At 46.3% G+C, this 16964-nt stretch overlaps 10 non-coding genes across 10 annotated transcripts; all 10 read right to left on the reverse strand.

Moving 5' to 3' along the window:
• Nucleotides 1-1176: 1176 nt before the first annotated feature.
• LOC142287288 (U2 spliceosomal RNA) lies at nt 1177-1367 on the reverse strand. Its single transcript, XR_012748279.1, has one exon. It is a non-coding gene; the product is annotated as a U2 spliceosomal RNA (small nuclear RNA).
• Nucleotides 1368-2754: 1387 nt separating this feature from the next.
• LOC142287289 (U2 spliceosomal RNA) lies at nt 2755-2945 on the reverse strand. Its single transcript, XR_012748280.1, has one exon. It is a non-coding gene; the product is annotated as a U2 spliceosomal RNA (small nuclear RNA).
• Nucleotides 2946-4332: 1387 nt separating this feature from the next.
• LOC142287290 (U2 spliceosomal RNA) lies at nt 4333-4523 on the reverse strand. Its single transcript, XR_012748281.1, has one exon. It is a non-coding gene; the product is annotated as a U2 spliceosomal RNA (small nuclear RNA).
• Nucleotides 4524-5910: 1387 nt separating this feature from the next.
• LOC142287291 (U2 spliceosomal RNA) lies at nt 5911-6101 on the reverse strand. Its single transcript, XR_012748282.1, has one exon. It is a non-coding gene; the product is annotated as a U2 spliceosomal RNA (small nuclear RNA).
• A 1387-nt stretch (nt 6102-7488) lies between these two features.
• On the reverse strand, nt 7489-7679 carry LOC142287292 (U2 spliceosomal RNA). Its single transcript, XR_012748283.1, has one exon. It is a non-coding gene; the product is annotated as a U2 spliceosomal RNA (small nuclear RNA).
• A 1387-nt stretch (nt 7680-9066) lies between these two features.
• On the reverse strand, nt 9067-9257 carry LOC142287293 (U2 spliceosomal RNA). The gene has a single exon (XR_012748284.1). It is a non-coding gene; the product is annotated as a U2 spliceosomal RNA (small nuclear RNA).
• Nucleotides 9258-10646: 1389 nt separating this feature from the next.
• Nucleotides 10647-10837, reverse strand: LOC142287294 (U2 spliceosomal RNA). The gene has a single exon (XR_012748285.1). It is a non-coding gene; the product is annotated as a U2 spliceosomal RNA (small nuclear RNA).
• Nucleotides 10838-12223: 1386 nt separating this feature from the next.
• On the reverse strand, nt 12224-12414 carry LOC142287295 (U2 spliceosomal RNA). The gene has a single exon (XR_012748286.1). It is a non-coding gene; the product is annotated as a U2 spliceosomal RNA (small nuclear RNA).
• A 1387-nt stretch (nt 12415-13801) lies between these two features.
• Nucleotides 13802-13992, reverse strand: LOC142287296 (U2 spliceosomal RNA). The gene has a single exon (XR_012748287.1). It is a non-coding gene; the product is annotated as a U2 spliceosomal RNA (small nuclear RNA).
• A 1387-nt stretch (nt 13993-15379) lies between these two features.
• Nucleotides 15380-15570, reverse strand: LOC142287298 (U2 spliceosomal RNA). Its single transcript, XR_012748289.1, has one exon. It is a non-coding gene; the product is annotated as a U2 spliceosomal RNA (small nuclear RNA).
• Between the last annotated feature and the right edge of the window lie 1394 nt (nt 15571-16964).

Raw genomic sequence — 16964 nt, forward strand, 5'->3', positions numbered from 1 at the left:
TTAGGGCGCAAGTAACTCCCCTCCCCCTTGCAGTCTTTCCAATTCACGATACAAAAAGACGGACAGGACAGGTTGCCTGACTTTCCGTCACTGCCACCCTTTGCCATCCTTACCCGTAGAAAGCCCTTTCATCATCCCCAAACCCTAATCTTTTCCCTTTCCTTCCCAGCCCCCAAACCCTGCCCTCTGTACCTTTCTCACCACCCGCTTCCCTTCTCCTGTCATCCCCCTACCACCCGGGAAAAAAAGAGATTGCCCCCTCCTTCCACTAGCCCACCCTCCCACCCAAAGAACAACTTCTTCTGCGCAGCTTGTTTTCTAGGCAGCAGCGCTATTGTGATGTCATCGGGGGGCATTGTGACAAGCCGCCAGTGTTCCGTCTCTTCATGTTGTGCACAGTTCAAACGGAAAATACATCAACAGGCAGACTACAGAAAAGCTTACTATCAAAGGTTAGAGGGGGGCTTTCTCAGAGGGCTTTTTACAGTTTTTCTATTCCCAATTAGCCGTTTAAGTGTACTTATTGAAAGTAGTAATTCTTTCATAGGCCGCCCTTTCTTAGTATTTGACGTTCCTTATATTGCGGTATGAGGCTTCGCAGTAGGTTGCAAACATTCATCACCCATGACTGTCCCCAATTGAGCTCAGAAGCTCAATGTCTATCATGACCTCTCTTTTAGAATGTCCAAGAGCAAGCAAACTATTCCTCCAGGAGAGGGCGCCAACAGACTACTAAAGAGATCATCATTACTCAAAGAAAACCCCAAAAACCAATGCATGATAGGAATAAACAGGTAACTTTCTTTGGAGTGGAAGCGGAGAGATCGCACCAGATGCCAATTCTAGATGTTATCACACCTGTGGTCACTGCAGCAGCAGGTGAATCCACTTTGTCCAAAAGGGATCTATTCCATTCAATTGCAAATGATCTAGATAAGACAGAGAACTGCAGCACGGGGACATAGCCGAGTTGGTCAGGTTGAGTGGTGATGAGTTTGCTATTTGGATGAATAAAGAAAGTCAAAAGTGTGAAAGATAAAAAACAAAAGGAGGAAGTGTGAAAAGTGAATGGGCCAAATTGAGGTGCATATGAAGACGTATGCTTTCTTCCAATTCATTAAATCGGGCTAATATGAATCAGGTGAATTGAGTTCTGCTTTTGGAAACTGGGTTAAGAAGGGGTGCACCGTTCCTGGAGGTACTGCAATACCAGGTCAATGCGTGGAGTGGACAGAGCAAGCTCTTTTTCCATCTCCCTGTTCTAAAAATCCATTTAATATATGGTCCCCAGATAGGGGACGTATCAGATATTAAACTGATAAGAACAGATACTACACTTGATCTTAGCCAAAAGGCCGAGAAGCGATAACCAGAATTGGTTTGGGCCTCGAGTGGCACCCTGGCCTATGCCGGACACATCTTAGGGAGAGAGAGCGAGAGGGAGACAAACCCACGCCTACACAAGACATTTTGTCACCCAAGCCAACCCTTGAAAAGGCTGCTTTGCAGAGCCAAAACAAGAAGAATGGTGCGTTTTGCAGCCGCCGCCCACTGCAATGAATCTGAATAACTCCTCCTTTAGGGCGCAAGCAACTCCCCTCCCCCTTGCAGTCTTTCCAATTCACGATACAAAAAGACGGACAGGACAGGTTGCCTGACTTTCCGTCACTGCCACCCTTTGCCATCCTTACCCGTAGAAAGCCCTTTCATCATCCCCAAACCCTAATCTTTTCCCTTTCCTTCCCAGCCCCCAAACCCTGCCCTCTGTACCTTTCTCACCACCCGCTTCCCTTCTCCTGTCATCCCCCTACCACCCGGGAAAAAAAGAGATTGCCCCCTCCTTCCACTAGCCCACCCTCCCACCCAAAGAACAACTTCTTCTGCGCAGCTTGTTTTCTAGGCAGCAGCGCTATTGTGATGTCATCGGGGGGCATTGTGACAAGCCGCCAGTGTTCCGTCTCTTCATGTTGTGCACAGTTCAAACGGAAAATACATCAACAGGCAGACTACAGAAAAGCTTACTATCAAAGGTTAGAGGGGGGCTTTCTCAGAGGGCTTTTTACAGTTTTTCTATTCCCAATTAGCCGTTTAAGTGTACTTATTGAAAGTAGTAATTCTTTCATAGGCCGCCCTTTCTTAGTATTTGACGTTCCTTATATTGCGGTATGAGGCTTCGCAGTAGGTTGCAAACATTCATCACCCATGACTGTCCCCAATTGAGCTCAGAAGCTCAATGTCTATCATGACCTCTCTTTTAGAATGTCCAAGAGCAAGCAAACTATTCCTCCAGGAGAGGGCGCCAACAGACTACTAAAGAGATCATCATTACTCAAAGAAAACCCCAAAAACCAATGCATGATAGGAATAAACAGGTAACTTTCTTTGGAGTGGAAGCGGAGAGATCGCACCAGATGCCAATTCTAGATGTTATCACACCTGTGGTCACTGCAGCAGCAGGTGAATCCACTTTGTCCAAAAGGGATCTATTCCATTCAATTGCAAATGATCTAGATAAGACAGAGAACTGCAGCACGGGGACATAGCCGAGTTGGTCAGGTTGAGTGGTGATGAGTTTGCTATTTGGATGAATAAAGAAAGTCAAAAGTGTGAAAGATAAAAAACAAAAGGAGGAAGTGTGAAAAGTGAATGGGCCAAATTGAGGTGCATATGAAGACGTATGCTTTCTTCCAATTCATTAAATCGGGCTAATATGAATCAGGTGAATTGAGTTCTGCTTTTGGAAACTGGGTTAAGAAGGGGTGCACCGTTCCTGGAGGTACTGCAATACCAGGTCAATGCGTGGAGTGGACAGAGCAAGCTCTTTTTCCATCTCCCTGTTCTAAAAATCCATTTAATATATGGTCCCCAGATAGGGGACGTATCAGATATTAAACTGATAAGAACAGATACTACACTTGATCTTAGCCAAAAGGCCGAGAAGCGATAACCAGAATTGGTTTGGGCCTCGAGTGGCACCCTGGCCTATGCCGGACACATCTTAGGGAGAGAGAGCGAGAGGGAGACAAACCCACGCCTACACAAGACATTTTGTCACCCAAGCCAACCCTTGAAAAGGCTGCTTTGCAGAGCCAAAACAAGAAGAATGGTGCGTTTTGCAGCCGCCGCCCACTGCAATGAATCTGAATAACTCCTCCTTTAGGGCGCAAGCAACTCCCCTCCCCCTTGCAGTCTTTCCAATTCACGATACAAAAAGACGGACAGGACAGGTTGCCTGACTTTCCGTCACTGCCACCCTTTGCCATCCTTACCCGTAGAAAGCCCTTTCATCATCCCCAAACCCTAATCTTTTCCCTTTCCTTCCCAGCCCCCAAACCCTGCCCTCTGTACCTTTCTCACCACCCGCTTCCCTTCTCCTGTCATCCCCCTACCACCCGGGAAAAAAAGAGATTGCCCCCTCCTTCCACTAGCCCACCCTCCCACCCAAAGAACAACTTCTTCTGCGCAGCTTGTTTTCTAGGCAGCAGCGCTATTGTGATGTCATCGGGGGGCATTGTGACAAGCCGCCAGTGTTCCGTCTCTTCATGTTGTGCACAGTTCAAACGGAAAATACATCAACAGGCAGACTACAGAAAAGCTTACTATCAAAGGTTAGAGGGGGGCTTTCTCAGAGGGCTTTTTACAGTTTTTCTATTCCCAATTAGCCGTTTAAGTGTACTTATTGAAAGTAGTAATTCTTTCATAGGCCGCCCTTTCTTAGTATTTGACGTTCCTTATATTGCGGTATGAGGCTTCGCAGTAGGTTGCAAACATTCATCACCCATGACTGTCCCCAATTGAGCTCAGAAGCTCAATGTCTATCATGACCTCTCTTTTAGAATGTCCAAGAGCAAGCAAACTATTCCTCCAGGAGAGGGCGCCAACAGACTACTAAAGAGATCATCATTACTCAAAGAAAACCCCAAAAACCAATGCATGATAGGAATAAACAGGTAACTTTCTTTGGAGTGGAAGCGGAGAGATCGCACCAGATGCCAATTCTAGATGTTATCACACCTGTGGTCACTGCAGCAGCAGGTGAATCCACTTTGTCCAAAAGGGATCTATTCCATTCAATTGCAAATGATCTAGATAAGACAGAGAACTGCAGCACGGGGACATAGCCGAGTTGGTCAGGTTGAGTGGTGATGAGTTTGCTATTTGGATGAATAAAGAAAGTCAAAAGTGTGAAAGATAAAAAACAAAAGGAGGAAGTGTGAAAAGTGAATGGGCCAAATTGAGGTGCATATGAAGACGTATGCTTTCTTCCAATTCATTAAATCGGGCTAATATGAATCAGGTGAATTGAGTTCTGCTTTTGGAAACTGGGTTAAGAAGGGGTGCACCGTTCCTGGAGGTACTGCAATACCAGGTCAATGCGTGGAGTGGACAGAGCAAGCTCTTTTTCCATCTCCCTGTTCTAAAAATCCATTTAATATATGGTCCCCAGATAGGGGACGTATCAGATATTAAACTGATAAGAACAGATACTACACTTGATCTTAGCCAAAAGGCCGAGAAGCGATAACCAGAATTGGTTTGGGCCTCGAGTGGCACCCTGGCCTATGCCGGACACATCTTAGGGAGAGAGAGCGAGAGGGAGACAAACCCACGCCTACACAAGACATTTTGTCACCCAAGCCAACCCTTGAAAAGGCTGCTTTGCAGAGCCAAAACAAGAAGAATGGTGCGTTTTGCAGCCGCCGCCCACTGCAATGAATCTGAATAACTCCTCCTTTAGGGCGCAAGCAACTCCCCTCCCCCTTGCAGTCTTTCCAATTCACGATACAAAAAGACGGACAGGACAGGTTGCCTGACTTTCCGTCACTGCCACCCTTTGCCATCCTTACCCGTAGAAAGCCCTTTCATCATCCCCAAACCCTAATCTTTTCCCTTTCCTTCCCAGCCCCCAAACCCTGCCCTCTGTACCTTTCTCACCACCCGCTTCCCTTCTCCTGTCATCCCCCTACCACCCGGGAAAAAAAGAGATTGCCCCCTCCTTCCACTAGCCCACCCTCCCACCCAAAGAACAACTTCTTCTGCGCAGCTTGTTTTCTAGGCAGCAGCGCTATTGTGATGTCATCGGGGGGCATTGTGACAAGCCGCCAGTGTTCCGTCTCTTCATGTTGTGCACAGTTCAAACGGAAAATACATCAACAGGCAGACTACAGAAAAGCTTACTATCAAAGGTTAGAGGGGGGCTTTCTCAGAGGGCTTTTTACAGTTTTTCTATTCCCAATTAGCCGTTTAAGTGTACTTATTGAAAGTAGTAATTCTTTCATAGGCCGCCCTTTCTTAGTATTTGACGTTCCTTATATTGCGGTATGAGGCTTCGCAGTAGGTTGCAAACATTCATCACCCATGACTGTCCCCAATTGAGCTCAGAAGCTCAATGTCTATCATGACCTCTCTTTTAGAATGTCCAAGAGCAAGCAAACTATTCCTCCAGGAGAGGGCGCCAACAGACTACTAAAGAGATCATCATTACTCAAAGAAAACCCCAAAAACCAATGCATGATAGGAATAAACAGGTAACTTTCTTTGGAGTGGAAGCGGAGAGATCGCACCAGATGCCAATTCTAGATGTTATCACACCTGTGGTCACTGCAGCAGCAGGTGAATCCACTTTGTCCAAAAGGGATCTATTCCATTCAATTGCAAATGATCTAGATAAGACAGAGAACTGCAGCACGGGGACATAGCCGAGTTGGTCAGGTTGAGTGGTGATGAGTTTGCTATTTGGATGAATAAAGAAAGTCAAAAGTGTGAAAGATAAAAAACAAAAGGAGGAAGTGTGAAAAGTGAATGGGCCAAATTGAGGTGCATATGAAGACGTATGCTTTCTTCCAATTCATTAAATCGGGCTAATATGAATCAGGTGAATTGAGTTCTGCTTTTGGAAACTGGGTTAAGAAGGGGTGCACCGTTCCTGGAGGTACTGCAATACCAGGTCAATGCGTGGAGTGGACAGAGCAAGCTCTTTTTCCATCTCCCTGTTCTAAAAATCCATTTAATATATGGTCCCCAGATAGGGGACGTATCAGATATTAAACTGATAAGAACAGATACTACACTTGATCTTAGCCAAAAGGCCGAGAAGCGATAACCAGAATTGGTTTGGGCCTCGAGTGGCACCCTGGCCTATGCCGGACACATCTTAGGGAGAGAGAGCGAGAGGGAGACAAACCCACGCCTACACAAGACATTTTGTCACCCAAGCCAACCCTTGAAAAGGCTGCTTTGCAGAGCCAAAACAAGAAGAATGGTGCGTTTTGCAGCCGCCGCCCACTGCAATGAATCTGAATAACTCCTCCTTTAGGGCGCAAGCAACTCCCCTCCCCCTTGCAGTCTTTCCAATTCACGATACAAAAAGACGGACAGGACAGGTTGCCTGACTTTCCGTCACTGCCACCCTTTGCCATCCTTACCCGTAGAAAGCCCTTTCATCATCCCCAAACCCTAATCTTTTCCCTTTCCTTCCCAGCCCCCAAACCCTGCCCTCTGTACCTTTCTCACCACCCGCTTCCCTTCTCCTGTCATCCCCCTACCACCCGGGAAAAAAAGAGATTGCCCCCTCCTTCCACTAGCCCACCCTCCCACCCAAAGAACAACTTCTTCTGCGCAGCTTGTTTTCTAGGCAGCAGCGCTATTGTGATGTCATCGGGGGGCATTGTGACAAGCCGCCAGTGTTCCGTCTCTTCATGTTGTGCACAGTTCAAACGGAAAATACATCAACAGGCAGACTACAGAAAAGCTTACTATCAAAGGTTAGAGGGGGGCTTTCTCAGAGGGCTTTTTACAGTTTTTCTATTCCCAATTAGCCGTTTAAGTGTACTTATTGAAAGTAGTAATTCTTTCATAGGCCGCCCTTTCTTAGTATTTGACGTTCCTTATATTGCGGTATGAGGCTTCGCAGTAGGTTGCAAACATTCATCACCCATGACTGTCCCCAATTGAGCTCAGAAGCTCAATGTCTATCATGACCTCTCTTTTAGAATGTCCAAGAGCAAGCAAACTATTCCTCCAGGAGAGGGCGCCAACAGACTACTAAAGAGATCATCATTACTCAAAGAAAACCCCAAAAACCAATGCATGATAGGAATAAACAGGTAACTTTCTTTGGAGTGGAAGCGGAGAGATCGCACCAGATGCCAATTCTAGATGTTATCACACCTGTGGTCACTGCAGCAGCAGGTGAATCCACTTTGTCCAAAAGGGATCTATTCCATTCAATTGCAAATGATCTAGATAAGACAGAGAACTGCAGCACGGGGACATAGCCGAGTTGGTCAGGTTGAGTGGTGATGAGTTTGCTATTTGGATGAATAAAGAAAGTCAAAAGTGTGAAAGATAAAAAACAAAAGGAGGAAGTGTGAAAAGTGAATGGGCCAAATTGAGGTGCATATGAAGACGTATGCTTTCTTCCAATTCATTAAATCGGGCTAATATGAATCAGGTGAATTGAGTTCTGCTTTTGGAAACTGGGTTAAGAAGGGGTGCACCGTTCCTGGAGGTACTGCAATACCAGGTCAATGCGTGGAGTGGACAGAGCAAGCTCTTTTTCCATCTCCCTGTTCTAAAAATCCATTTAATATATGGTCCCCAGATAGGGGACGTATCAGATATTAAACTGATAAGAACAGATACTACACTTGATCTTAGCCAAAAGGCCGAGAAGCGATAACCAGAATTGGTTTGGGCCTCGAGTGGCACCCTGGCCTATGCCGGACACATCTTAGGGAGAGAGAGCGAGAGGGAGACAAACCCACGCCTACACAAGACATTTTGTCACCCAAGCCAACCCTTGAAAAGGCTGCTTTGCAGAGCCAAAACAAGAAGAATGGTGCGTTTTGCAGCCGCCGCCCACTGCAATGAATCTGAATAACTCCTCCTTTAGGGCGCAAGCAACTCCCCTCCCCCTTGCAGTCTTTCCAATTCACGATACAAAAAGACGGACAGGACAGGTTGCCTGACTTTCCGTCACTGCCACCCTTTGCCATCCTTACCCGTAGAAAGCCCTTTCATCATCCCCAAACCCTAATCTTTTCCCTTTCCTTCCCAGCCCCCAAACCCTGCCCTCTGTACCTTTCTCACCACCCGCTTCCCTTCTCCTGTCATCCCCCTACCACCCGGGAAAAAAAGAGATTGCCCCCTCCTTCCACTAGCCCACCCTCCCACCCAAAGAACAACTTCTTCTGCGCAGCTTGTTTTCTAGGCAGCAGCGCTATTGTGATGTCATCGGGGGGCATTGTGACAAGCCGCCAGTGTTCCGTCTCTTCATGTTGTGCACAGTTCAAACGGAAAATACATCAACAGGCAGACTACAGAAAAGCTTACTATCAAAGGTTAGAGGGGGGCTTTCTCAGAGGGCTTTTTACAGTTTTTCTATTCCCAATTAGCCGTTTAAGTGTACTTATTGAAAGTAGTAATTCTTTCATAGGCCGCCCTTTCTTAGTATTTGACGTTCCTTATATTGCGGTATGAGGCTTCGCAGTAGGTTGCAAACATTCATCACCCATGACTGTCCCCAATTGAGCTCAGAAGCTCAATGTCTATCATGACCTCTCTTTTAGAATGTCCAAGAGCAAGCAAACTATTCCTCCAGGAGAGGGCGCCAACAGACTACTAAAGAGATCATCATTACTCAAAGAAAACCCCAAAAACCAATGCATGATAGGAATAAACAGGTAACTTTCTTTGGAGTGGAAGCGGAGAGATCGCACCAGATGCCAATTCTAGATGTTATCACACCTGTGGTCACTGCAGCAGCAGGTGAATCCACTTTGTCCAAAAGGGATCTATTCCATTCAATTGCAAATGATCTAGATAAGACAGAGAACTGCAGCACGGGGACATAGCCGAGTTGGTCAGGTTGAGTGGTGATGAGTTTGCTATTTGGATGAATAAAGAAAGTCAAAAGTGTGAAAGATAAAAAACAAAAGGAGGAAGTGTGAAAAGTGAATGGGCCAAATTGAGGTGCATATGAAGACGTATGCTTTCTTCCAATTCATTAAATCGGGCTAATATGAATCAGGTGAATTGAGTTCTGCTTTTGGAAACTGGGTTAAGAAGGGGTGCACCGTTCCTGGAGGTACTGCAATACCAGGTCAATGCGTGGAGTGGACAGAGCAAGCTCTTTTTCCATCTCCCTGTTCTAAAAATCCATTTAATATATGGTCCCCAGATAGGGGACGTATCAGATATTAAACTGATAAGAACAGATACTACACTTGATCTTAGCCAAAAGGCCGAGAAGCGATAACCAGAATTGGTTTGGGCCTCGAGTGGCACCCTGGCCTATGCCGGACACATCTTAGGGAGAGAGAGCGAGAGGGAGACAAACCCACGCCTACACAAGACATTTTGTCACCCAAGCCAACCCTTGAAAAGGCTGCTTTGCAGAGCCAAAACAAGAAGAATGGTGCGTTTTGCAGCCGCCGCCCACTGCAATGAATCTGAATAACTCCTCCTTTAGGGCGCAAGCAACTCCCCTCCCCCTTGCAGTCTTTCCAATTCACGATACAAAAAGACGGACAGGACAGGTTGCCTGACTTTCCGTCACTGTGCCACCCTTTGCCATCCTTACCCGTAGAAAGCCCTTTCATCATCCCCAAACCCTAATCTTTTCCCTTTCCTTCCCAGCCCCCAAACCCTGCCCTCTGTACCTTTCTCACCACCCGCTTCCCTTCTCCTGTCATCCCCCTACCACCCGGGAAAAAAAGAGATTGCCCCCTCCTTCCACTAGCCCACCCTCCCACCCAAAGAACAACTTCTTCTGCGCAGCTTGTTTTCTAGGCAGCAGCGCTATTGTGATGTCATCGGGGGGCATTGTGACAAGCCGCCAGTGTTCCGTCTCTTCATGTTGTGCACAGTTCAAACGGAAAATACATCAACAGGCAGACTACAGAAAAGCTTACTATCAAAGGTTAGAGGGGGGCTTTCTCAGAGGGCTTTTTACAGTTTTTCTATTCCCAATTAGCCGTTTAAGTGTACTTATTGAAAGTAGTAATTCTTTCATAGGCCGCCCTTTCTTAGTATTTGACGTTCCTTATATTGCGGTATGAGGCTTCGCAGTAGGTTGCAAACATTCATCACCCATGACTGTCCCCAATTGAGCTCAGAAGCTCAATGTCTATCATGACCTCTCTTTTAGAATGTCCAAGAGCAAGCAAACTATTCCTCCAGGAGAGGGCGCCAACAGACTACTAAAGAGATCATCATTACTCAAAGAAAACCCCAAAAACCAATGCATGATAGGAATAAACAGGTAACTTTCTTTGGAGTGGAAGCGGAGAGATCGCACCAGATGCCAATTCTAGATGTTATCACACCTGTGGTCACTGCAGCAGCAGGTGAATCCACTTTGTCCAAAAGGGATCTATTCCATTCAATTGCAAATGATCTAGATAAGACAGAGAACTGCAGCACGGGGACATAGCCGAGTTGGTCAGGTTGAGTGGTGATGAGTTTGCTATTTGGATGAATAAAGAAAGTCAAAAGTGTGAAAGATAAAAAACAAAAGGAGGAAGTGTGAAAAGTGAATGGGCCAAATTGAGGTGCATATGAAGACGTATGCTTTCTTCCAATTCATTAAATCGGGCTAATATGAATCAGGTGAATTGAGTTCTGCTTTTGGAAACTGGGTTAAGAAGGGGTGCACCGTTCCTGGAGGTACTGCAATACCAGGTCAATGCGTGGAGTGGACAGAGCAAGCTCTTTTTCCATCTCCCTGTTCTAAAAATCCATTTAATATATGGTCCCCAGATAGGGGACGTATCAGATATTAAACTGATAAGAACAGATACTACACTTGATCTTAGCCAAAAGGCCGAGAAGCGATAACCAGAATTGGTTTGGGCCTCGAGTGGCACCCTGGCCTATGCCGGACACATCTTAGGGAGAGAGAGCGAGAGGGAGACAAACCCACGCCTACACAAGACATTTTGTCACCCAAGCCAACCCTTGAAAAGGCTGCTTTGCAGAGCCAAAACAAGAAGAATGGTGCGTTTTGCAGCCGCCGCCCACTGCAATGAATCTGAATAACTCCTCCTTTAGGGCGCAAGCAACTCCCCTCCCCCTTGCAGTTTTCCAATTCACGATACAAAAAGACGGACAGGACAGGTTGCCTGACTTTCCGTCACTGCCACCCTTTGCCATCCTTACCCGTAGAAAGCCCTTTCATCATCCCCAAACCCTAATCTTTTCCCTTTCCTTCCCAGCCCCCAAACCCTGCCCTCTGTACCTTTCTCACCACCCGCTTCCCTTCTCCTGTCATCCCCCTACCACCCGGGAAAAAAAGAGATTGCCCCCTCCTTCCACTAGCCCACCCTCCCACCCAAAGAACAACTTCTTCTGCGCAGCTTGTTTTCTAGGCAGCAGCGCTATTGTGATGTCATCGGGGGGCATTGTGACAAGCCGCCAGTGTTCCGTCTCTTCATGTTGTGCACAGTTCAAACGGAAAATACATCAACAGGCAGACTACAGAAAAGCTTACTATCAAAGGTTAGAGGGGGGCTTTCTCAGAGGGCTTTTTACAGTTTTTCTATTCCCAATTAGCCGTTTAAGTGTACTTATTGAAAGTAGTAATTCTTTCATAGGCCGCCCTTTCTTAGTATTTGACGTTCCTTATATTGCGGTATGAGGCTTCGCAGTAGGTTGCAAACATTCATCACCCATGACTGTCCCCAATTGAGCTCAGAAGCTCAATGTCTATCATGACCTCTCTTTTAGAATGTCCAAGAGCAAGCAAACTATTCCTCCAGGAGAGGGCGCCAACAGACTACTAAAGAGATCATCATTACTCAAAGAAAACCCCAAAAACCAATGCATGATAGGAATAAACAGGTAACTTTCTTTGGAGTGGAAGCGGAGAGATCGCACCAGATGCCAATTCTAGATGTTATCACACCTGTGGTCACTGCAGCAGCAGGTGAATCCACTTTGTCCAAAAGGGATCTATTCCATTCAATTGCAAATGATCTAGATAAGACAGAGAACTGCAGCACGGGGACATAGCCGAGTTGGTCAGGTTGAGTGGTGATGAGTTTGCTATTTGGATGAATAAAGAAAGTCAAAAGTGTGAAAGATAAAAAACAAAAGGAGGAAGTGTGAAAAGTGAATGGGCCAAATTGAGGTGCATATGAAGACGTATGCTTTCTTCCAATTCATTAAATCGGGCTAATATGAATCAGGTGAATTGAGTTCTGCTTTTGGAAACTGGGTTAAGAAGGGGTGCACCGTTCCTGGAGGTACTGCAATACCAGGTCAATGCGTGGAGTGGACAGAGCAAGCTCTTTTTCCATCTCCCTGTTCTAAAAATCCATTTAATATATGGTCCCCAGATAGGGGACGTATCAGATATTAAACTGATAAGAACAGATACTACACTTGATCTTAGCCAAAAGGCCGAGAAGCGATAACCAGAATTGGTTTGGGCCTCGAGTGGCACCCTGGCCTATGCCGGACACATCTTAGGGAGAGAGAGCGAGAGGGAGACAAACCCACGCCTACACAAGACATTTTGTCACCCAAGCCAACCCTTGAAAAGGCTGCTTTGCAGAGCCAAAACAAGAAGAATGGTGCGTTTTGCAGCCGCCGCCCACTGCAATGAATCTGAATAACTCCTCCTTTAGGGCGCAAGCAACTCCCCTCCCCCTTGCAGTCTTTCCAATTCACGATACAAAAAGACGGACAGGACAGGTTGCCTGACTTTCCGTCACTGCCACCCTTTGCCATCCTTACCCGTAGAAAGCCCTTTCATCATCCCCAAACCCTAATCTTTTCCCTTTCCTTCCCAGCCCCCAAACCCTGCCCTCTGTACCTTTCTCACCACCCGCTTCCCTTCTCCTGTCATCCCCCTACCACCCGGGAAAAAAAGAGATTGCCCCCTCCTTCCACTAGCCCACCCTCCCACCCAAAGAACAACTTCTTCTGCGCAGCTTGTTTTCTAGGCAGCAGCGCTATTGTGATGTCATCGGGGGGCATTGTGACAAGCCGCCAGTGTTCCGTCTCTTCATGTTGTGCACAGTTCAAACGGAAAATACATCAACAGGCAGACTACAGAAAAGCTTACTATCAAAGGTTAGAGGGGGGCTTTCTCAGAGGGCTTTTTACAGTTTTTCTATTCCCAATTAGCCGTTTAAGTGTACTTATTGAAAGTAGTAATTCTTTCATAGGCCGCCCTTTCTTAGTATTTGACGTTCCTTATATTGCGGTATGAGGCTTCGCAGTAGGTTGCAAACATTCATCACCCATGACTGTCCCCAATTGAGCTCAGAAGCTCAATGTCTATCATGACCTCTCTTTTAGAATGTCCAAGAGCAAGCAAACTATTCCTCCAGGAGAGGGCGCCAACAGACTACTAAAGAGATCATCATTACTCAAAGAAAACCCCAAAAACCAATGCATGATAGGAATAAACAGGTAACTTTCTTTGGAGTGGAAGCGGAGAGATCGCACCAGATGCCAATTCTAGATGTTATCACACCTGTGGTCACTGCAGCAGCAGGTGAATCCACTTTGTCCAAAAGGGATCTATTCCATTCAATTGCAAATGATCTAGATAAGACAGAGAACTGCAGCACGGGGACATAGCCGAGTTGGTCAGGTTGAGTGGTGATGAGTTTGCTATTTGGATGAATAAAGAAAGTCAAAAGTGTGAAAGATAAAAAACAAAAGGAGGAAGTGTGAAAAGTGAATGGGCCAAATTGAGGTGCATATGAAGACGTATGCTTTCTTCCAATTCATTAAATCGGGCTAATATGAATCAGGTGAATTGAGTTCTGCTTTTGGAAACTGGGTTAAGAAGGGGTGCACCGTTCCTGGAGGTACTGCAATACCAGGTCAATGCGTGGAGTGGACAGAGCAAGCTCTTTTTCCATCTCCCTGTTCTAAAAATCCATTTAATATATGGTCCCCAGATAGGGGACGTATCAGATATTAAACTGATAAGAACAGATACTACACTTGATCTTAGCCAAAAGGCCGAGAAGCGATAACCAGAATTGGTTTGGGCCTCGAGTGGCACCCTGGCCTATGCCGGACACATCTTAGGGAGAGAGAGCGAGAGGGAGACAAACCCACGCCTACACAAGACATTTTGTCACCCAAGCCAACCCTTGAAAAGGCTGCTTTGCAGAGCCAAAACAAGAAGAATGGTGCGTTTTGCAGCCGCCGCCCACTGCAATGAATCTGAATAACTCCTCCTTTAGGGCGCAAGCAACTCCCCTCCCCCTTGCAGTCTTTCCAATTCACGATACAAAAAGACGGACAGGACAGGTTGCCTGACTTTCCGTCACTGCCACCCTTTGCCATCCTTACCCGTAGAAAGCCCTTTCATCATCCCCAAACCCTAATCTTTTCCCTTTCCTTCCCAGCCCCCAAACCCTGCCCTCTGTACCTTTCTCACCACCCGCTTCCCTTCTCCTGTCATCCCCCTACCACCCGGGAAAAAAAGAGATTGCCCCCTCCTTCCACTAGCCCACCCTCCCACCCAAAGAACAACTTCTTCTGCGCAGCTTGTTTTCTAGGCAGCAGCGCTATTGTGATGTCATCGGGGGGCATTGTGACAAGCCGCCAGTGTTCCGTCTCTTCATGTTGTGCACAGTTCAAACGGAAAATACATCAACAGGCAGACTACAGAAAAGCTTACTATCAAAGGTTAGAGGGGGGCTTTCTCAGAGGGCTTTTTACAGTTTTTCTATTCCCAATTAGCCGTTTAAGTGTACTTATTGAAAGTAGTAATTCTTTCATAGGCCGCCCTTTCTTAGTATTTGACGTTCCTTATATTGCGGTATGAGGCTTCGCAGTAGGTTGCAAACATTCATCACCCATGACTGTCCCCAATTGAGCTCAGAAGCTCAATGTCTATCATGACCTCTCTTTTAGAATGTCCAAGAGCAAGCAAACTATTCCTCCAGGAGAGGGCGCCAACAGACTACTAAAGAGATCATCATTACTCAAAGAAAACCCCAAAAACCAATGCATGATAGGAATAAACAGGTAACTTTCTTTGGAGTGGAAGCGGAGAGATCGCACCAGATGCCAATTCTAGATGTTATCACACCTGTGGTCACTGCAGCAGCAGGTGAATCCACTTTGTCCAAAAGGGATCTATTCCATTCAATTGCAAATGATCTAGATAAGACAGAGAACTGCAGCACGGGGACATAGCCGAGTTGGTCAGGTTGAGTGGTGATGAGTTTGCTATTTGGATGAATAAAGAAAGTCAAAAGTGTGAAAGATAAAAAACAAAAGGAGGAAGTGTGAAAAGTGAATGGGCCAAATTGAGGTGCATATGAAGACGTATGCTTTCTTCCAATTCATTAAATCGGGCTAATATGAATCAGGTGAATTGAGTTCTGCTTTTGGAAACTGGGTTAAGAAGGGGTGCACCGTTCCTGGAGGTACTGCAATACCAGGTCAATGCGTGGAGTGGACAGAGCAAGCTCTTTTTCCATCTCCCTGTTCTAAAAATCCATTTAATATATGGTCCCCAGATAGGGGACGTATCAGATATTAAACTGATAAGAACAGATACTACACTTGATCTTAGCCAAAAGGCCGAGAAGCGATAACCAGAATTGGTTTGGGCCTCGAGTGGCACCCTGGCCTATGCCGGACACATCTTAGGGAGAGAGAGCGAGAGGGAGACAAACCCACGCCTACACAAGACATTTTGTCACTCAAGCCAACCCTTGAAAAGGCTGCTTTGCAGAGCCAAAACAAGAAGAATGGTGCGTTTTGCAGCCGCCGCCCACTGCAATGAATCTGAATAACTCCTCCTTTAGGGCGCAAGCAACTCCCCTCCCCCTTGCAGTCTTTCCAATTCACGATACAAAAAGACGGACAGGACAGGTTGCCTGACTTTCCGTCACTGCCACCCTTTGCCATCCTTACCCGTAGAAAGCCCTTTCATCATCCCCAAACCCTAATCTTTTCCCTTTCCTTCCCAGCCCCCAAACCCTGCCCTCTGTACCTTTCTCACCACCCGCTTCCCTTCTCCTGTCATCCCCCTACCACCCGGGAAAAAAAGAGATTGCCCCCTCCTTCCACTAGCCCACCCTCCCACCCAAAGAACAACTTCTTCTGCGCAGCTTGTTTTCTAGGCAGCAGCGCTATTGTGATGTCATCGGGGGGCATTGTGACAAGCCGCCAGTGTTCCGTCTCTTCATGTTGTGCACAGTTCAAACGGAAAATACATCAACAGGCAGACTACAGAAAAGCTTACTATCAAAGGTTAGAGGGGGGCTTTCTCAGAGGGCTTTTTACAGTTTTTCTATTCCCAATTAGCCGTTTAAGTGTACTTATTGAAAGTAGTAATTCTTTCATAGGCCGCCCTTTCTTAGTATTTGACGTTCCTTATATTGCGGTATGAGGCTTCGCAGTAGGTTGCAAACATTCATCACCCATGACTGTCCCCAATTGAGCTCAGAAGCTCAATGTCTATCATGACCTCTCTTTTAGAATGTCCAAGAGCAAGCAAACTATTCCTCCAGGAGAGGGCGCCAACAGACTACTAAAGAGATCATCATTACTCAAAGAAAACCCCAAAAACCAATGCATGATAGGAATAAACAGGTAACTTTCTTTGGAGTGGAAGCGGAGAGATCGCACCAGATGCCAATTCTAGATGTTATCACACCTGTGGTCACTGCAGCAGCAGGTGAATCCACTTTGTCCAAAAGGGATCTATTCCATTCAATTGCAAATGATCTAGATAAGACAGAGAACTGCAGCACGGGGACATAGCCGAGTTGGTCAGGTTGAGTGGTGATGAGTTTGCTATTTGGATGAATAAAGAAAGTCAAAAGTGTGAAAGATAAAAAACAAAAGGAGGAAGTGTGAAAAGTGAATGGGCCAAATTGAGGTGCATATGAAGACGTATGCTTTCTTCCAATTCATTAAATCGGGCTAATATGAATCAGGTGAATTGAGTTCTGCTTTTGGAAACTGGGTTAAGAAGGGGT

The sequence above is a fragment of the Anomaloglossus baeobatrachus genome, unplaced genomic scaffold, assembly GCF_048569485.1.
Source record: "Anomaloglossus baeobatrachus isolate aAnoBae1 unplaced genomic scaffold, aAnoBae1.hap1 Scaffold_720, whole genome shotgun sequence".
Lineage (NCBI taxonomy): Eukaryota > Metazoa > Chordata > Amphibia > Anura > Aromobatidae > Anomaloglossus > Anomaloglossus baeobatrachus.